This window comes from Dipodomys ordii, unplaced genomic scaffold, assembly GCF_000151885.1.
Source record: "Dipodomys ordii isolate 6190 unplaced genomic scaffold, Dord_2.0 Scaffold197, whole genome shotgun sequence".
Taxonomy (NCBI): domain Eukaryota; kingdom Metazoa; phylum Chordata; class Mammalia; order Rodentia; family Heteromyidae; genus Dipodomys; species Dipodomys ordii.
The window spans coordinates 1,388,822-1,394,821 of record NW_012267413.1 but is presented as its reverse complement, the minus strand read 5'-3'; positions in this window follow the sequence as shown (position 1 = coordinate 1,394,821).

Genomic DNA, 6,000 nt, shown 5'->3' with positions numbered 1-6,000 from the left:
GTTACATAAGTCAGACATTGAGTACATTTTTTATTATCAAAGTGATGTGCAGAGTGATTACAATTACATAAGTAATAAGTACGTTTTTTGTCAAACTTGTTACCTCTTCCCTCATTTCCCCCCGTTCCTACCCCCAAGTTATAGAGATCATTTCCAACAGATTGTCTTGTGCATATTGCTGTTGCATTCCCCCAACCCTTGTCCTTTGTCTCATCATTCTGTTGTTCCCCTTCCCTTCCCTTCCCTAATTCAAATAGACGGAGTATATTTCTTTTTGAACAGTGTTACTACCCTCTCCCTCATTTTCTCCCAGGTTTCTCCCTCCCTCTCCCTCAAGTTGTATAGTTCATTTCCAACGTTGTGTCTACTAAGGATCACTGCTGAATTAGTACCTTTTGCCCCACCATTTCTGTGTTTCCCCTTCTCCTACCCAAATCAGATAAACTTATATGCAAGACAAAAGGTACAGAAATCAAAAGCAGTGGTAAAGGGGAAGAAAACAGAAAGAAAGAAGAAAGAACTGCAAAAAATAAAATTAAATGAAAAACCTCTTGATTCTACTTCTTGGAATTCAGTTTGCCCAAAGAAAAGTTCCCTCTTGGGATTTTTCTAATTAGTGAAAAAATACCAGTCTCATCTGGTAGGAGATCAAATATGTAATAATTTTTACTCTAACTTAAACTCTAAAACATGTGAGTAGGTATGAGCAATGGCTGGCCCTGTATCTACTTGAGAGAGCTCATGTCACAAGAGTATGTTGAGAGGTTTCCTGTGAAGTGAAAATGTGGAAATAATAGGATAGTGTCACACTTGGAAAGGTTAAACTCATGATGTGTGTTTCAGGCTTGAGGAAGAAGAATTCACATGTACAGACCAAGGCAAGAGAATACTTTCTCTTTGGTTTTGTTGACAATATTGGTTGAAGTCATTTTTTTCACTTAAAACATACAACTGCAGAATTATCCAAATATGAACATCTCCAATAAGTTACAAAAACTTCTATTTTAGGAAATGGACTTCGAATAGAAAAAAATACACATAAAAGTTGCCTCTATGAGTCCTTAGTGTTCCTGTACAACTTGATCCAATCTCAATTCAGGAAAAGCCAAGACCATTACTCTAAGTAGTCAGTAGAATTGCATATCTTTCTCTGAGACTGAGACCGAGGAGGTGGATAAAAAAGTGAAGATTAAGAGACAATGAGAATTAAAAACAAGCCTGTAGATGTGATGTGATTGCTTATCAAAGAACTGTCACATTAGCCCACCCAAATCACTAGGAAATGACATTAAGAGGTTCATGTTTGAGGAGCACTGCATTTTTCATCAACAATCAATCCAACTCATTTGATGAACTTACTAAGGCAAGATTGGAGATCTCCATTGTTTTCTTCATGTTTGGGATGACAGCTACAAGTTCACTGTACTTCCTTTCTTGGGTCCCCCACCACCCATCTCATTTTGTCCAGCACAATGTGCACACATGCACATACACACACACACACACACACACATGCACACACTAAACTTGTTATGTACAGTGACATGTATAGGGGAAATGATGGTTGTATCAACTTTGTATCAACTTTAGCCAACACTATTTTCTGTAAGTCATTTCTAGGGTCAGTGAGAATTTGGGTGGTGGCAGGGACAGAGGGAGGAGGGTACTGGAAGGGTCACAAGATATTCTTGTGTTCCACAGATATTCCCTAATGCATCAAAATCTTCATCAAGGCCAGGAAAAACAATACTGAGTGAAACTTCCATGCTAGAAAATCTTTCTACTAGCCTTGGAAGTGACTCCTGATGTATGATTGTAAGCAAGAAGGAAACATGAACTTGCCTACAAGAAGAAAACTTCATAAACTGTAGCTCAGCTTTAAACATCACTGCTATAGAATACAGCACTAAACAAGTCATATCAGATGAAGGTGGAGTTCTTTACTAACACACACAAGGACTTCAACAGCTGACCTGAGGTTCTGACTCGCAGTTAAGTGAAACCAGGACTGTGGTAAATTTTTTGGCTGTAGAATGGAACACTGGGCTCCCTGATGAGGAGACCCAGATGATACGGAACAATTCTTAGTTAAAGTTCTGCCAAATTAAATGTGTCTTGAAACTCATGGATCCTGGGGACTTATAGTCATCTCAGACAGATTTACTGCCTAAGAATCTGGCACCAGATCATGAATACAAATGGAAAAAAGGGCCAACTTTTTAAGGGGATTTTAAGACATGAGAGACTGATTCTTACAGGCCAACATTCTGTCTGACACAAGGATCTGAATGACTTTCTACCCCAAATGGCCATCATCTAAATTGAGAAATGAAATCTACTTTGGGGAGAAACTGTGTAAATCAGGAGAATAATTGAATATTTAAATGGAGGAAGAAAGTTGACTATAAAGATGCAAAAGAAAATGGAACATGGCCAAGGAAAGTTGAAGATAGTTCTTGACTTAGTGTATGGAATTCAGTAGATAGGACACAGAATCAGACTATGTGAAAGGGTAGCCATGGACTAGAGAAGGAGCATCGTTACATTTTGTTACTTGCGTACCAGTTCTACTTACAAAATCCTTAGTATGACTCCTGCTTTACTCCATTAGCAAATGTGTTTCAACTGCCCAGAAATCTATTCATTACTGTGACTACTTAAAGTTCCTTTCCAAGAAATTTCAAGGAAATTCAATGCAATGGACATTAAATGACTCAATTTTTTTTCCTAATTTGGAAAGATGTCCGTAACTTGTCTCATGAAAGTGGCACTCATTGTTCAACATGGCTGAACATTTAGAAACCAACAGGCTGAATTTGAGTCTTTATAGGGAAGTTGAGGAGGAAGGGTTCACTCTTCAAAGTGGCCTACAATGGCCCAAGTGCTTGCGTGATAACACCAGAGTAAAATGTACTCATCAACTTGATCCTTAAACTTACCCTTTTCACTTTTTCTTGGGGTTTAAGTATGTACTGAATGCATAAAATGTGGGAAACTCCTTAAAACATCTTTTGTTAAAAAAAAAAAAAGAGCTAATCACATAACATATATTTTGTTCTTCATGGGCTACTATTCTGTGCCAGACATTACTGCCATGCTAACAGAGCTATGAAAAACAGCCCTGGTAATTCTCTCTAGTAAGGATGATCCTAGGTATAATCATACCATGTGGTTGCTACAACAAGTTAGCATGATCTGGGTGGCTTAAAACAACAAAAATGGCCAGGCTCAAACCTGTAATACTAGCTACTTAGGCGGTTGAGATCTGAGGATCATAATTCAAAGCCAGCCTAGGTTGAAAAGTTCCCATGAGATTCTTATCTCCAATTAACCACCAGAAAACCAGAAGTGGCTCAAAGTGGTAGAGCACTTGCCTTGAGCACAAAAGAGCTCAGGGACAGTACCCAGACCCTGAGTTCAATCCCCACAATTGACAAAAACAAAACAAAACAAAAACAGAAATGTTTTCCAGAGCATTCATCATAAAGGTGTGTTGGATCTTGTCAAATGCCTTTTCTGCATCTATTGAGATAACCATGTGGTTCTTATTCTTGCTCTTGTTGATGTGATGAATTATATTCGTTGATTTGTGTTTATTGAACCAGGTTTGCATCCCTGAAATGAATCCTGTTTGATTGTGGTATATGATTTTTTGGATGAATTGTTGAAGTCAATTGGCCAAAATTTTGTTGAGAAGTTTTGCATCAATATTTATCAAAGAAATGGGTTTAGATTCTCTTCCTTTGATGAGTCCCTACCTGGTTTTGGGATGAGGGCCAACAGACACATGAAGAAATGCTCAACCTCTCTAGCCATAAAAAAAAAAATGTAAATCAAAACAACATTGAGATACCACCTCACCCCAGTTAGAATGGCTATAACCAAGAACTCTAATAATAACCGATGCTGGAGGGGGTGTGGACAGAAGGGAACCCTACTGCATTGTTGGTGGGAGTGTAAACTTGTTCAACCACTTTGGAAAGTAGTATGGAGTTTCCTCAAAAGACTCCAAATAGAGCTCCCCTATGACCCAGCAATCCCACTTTTTGGTATTTTCCCAAATAATCACAAACAAGACCATACTAAAACTACCAGCACAACTATGTTTATTGCAGCATTATTTACCATAGCTAAGATATGGAACCAATCCAGATGCCCCTCAGTAGATGAATGGATCAAGAAAATGTGGTATGATGGCTTCATAGAAAGAGTTCGGTAGTGAACTTTCTCTTTCAATTTCATTGAAGAGTTGGAGTAGTATTGGTATGAGTTCTGCTTTGAAGGCCTTGTAGAATTCCGCTGTAAATCTTGTAAATCCCTGTAAATCCTGGTCTTGGGCTTTTCTTAGATGGGAGGTCTCATACTACTCTTTCTATTTCAATGCTTGATATGGGTGTATTAAGTTGGTTTAACTCATCTTGGTTTAGTTTCAGCACATCGATATTTGCTAGGAAATTGTCCATTTCTTCCAGATTCTCAAACTTATTAGCAAAAAGGTTTGCAAAGTATTCCCTTATAATGTTCTAAATCTTGGTTGTTTCTGTGGTGATATTTCCATTCTCATCTCTGAGTTTGTTTATTTGGGTGTGTTCTCTTCTTTTTCTGATAAGATTTGCTAAGGGTCTGTCAATTTTGTTAATTTTTCAAAGAACTAACTTGTTGATTCTTTCTATGTTTTTTTTGGATTCTAATTCGTTTAATTCTGATTTAATTTTAATTATTTCTTTCCATCTACTGGATTGGAGTTTAGCTTGCTGCTCTTTTTCAAGGAGGTTCAGATGTCTCATTAAATTGTTGGTTTCAGATCTCTCCAATTTGTTGATGTAGGAACTCAGAGCTATATAAACTTGCCTCTCAGTACTGCCTTTTCTGTGTCCTAGAGGACCTGGTGATTTGTATGTTCATTTTTGTTGAATATCATGAACATTTGAATTTCCTTTCCAATCTCTTCCATGACCCAGTAGTGATTCAACAGTGTGTTGTTCAGCCTCCATGTGTTACCAGACTTTCTTTGATGGCTTTTGGTGTTGAGTTCTAATTTTATTCCCTTGTGGTCTGGGAGAATGCATGACATAACTTCAGTGTTTCTGAATTTGGACAACTTTGCTTTGTGACCTAAAATGTGGTCTATTTTGGAATATGTTCCATGTGCTGCTGAGAAGAAGGTATATTCTGATCCTGCTGGGTGAACTATTCAGTAGATGTCTGCTAAATCTAGTTGATCTATGTAGTTGTTTAGATCTGTGGTATCTCTGTTGAGTTTTTGCTGAGTTGATCTATCAAGTAGGAATAGTGGTGTGTTAAAGTTCCCAACAATTAATGTCTTTGGATCTACGTAAGTTTTGAGGGAAAGTAGTGTTTCTTGGAGAAATTTGGGAGCTCTGCTGTTTGGTGAATAGATATTTAAAATTGTAATATCCTACTGAAGGAGAAATTCCTTAATTATTATGTGGTGACCTTCTTTATTTCTTCTCACTAATTTCATTTTGAAGTCTATTTTATTTGATATTAGGATTGCAACTCCTGCCTGTTTATAGGGGCCATTTGCTTGGTAGATTTTATTCCAGCCTTTCACTTTCAGAATATGTTTGTTTCTATGGGCAAAGTGTAACTTTTGAAGGCAGCAGTAAAAAAGGACCTTGCTTTTTAATCCAACTAGACAGTCTGTCACTTAATTGGAGAGTTAAATCCATTAATATTGAGAATTAGGACTGAGGGATGTTTGGTAGTTCCTGCCACATTATCCACTTTCTTGGGTGCAGCGACAACTGGGTTCTTCCTATGGTTCTTGGATTCTCTGGGTGTGTTTTCTTGGCCTTTATTGTGGTCTTGTTGGTTTTGTATGTGTAGGACATCTTTAAGTATCTTTTGTAGGGCTGGTTTGGTGGAGATATATTGTTTCAGTTTTTCTTTGCTATGGAAGGTTTTATTTGGCCATCCATTATGAAGGAGAGTTTAGCTGGGTACAGTATTCTTGGTTGATAGTTGTTTGTCTTTAGG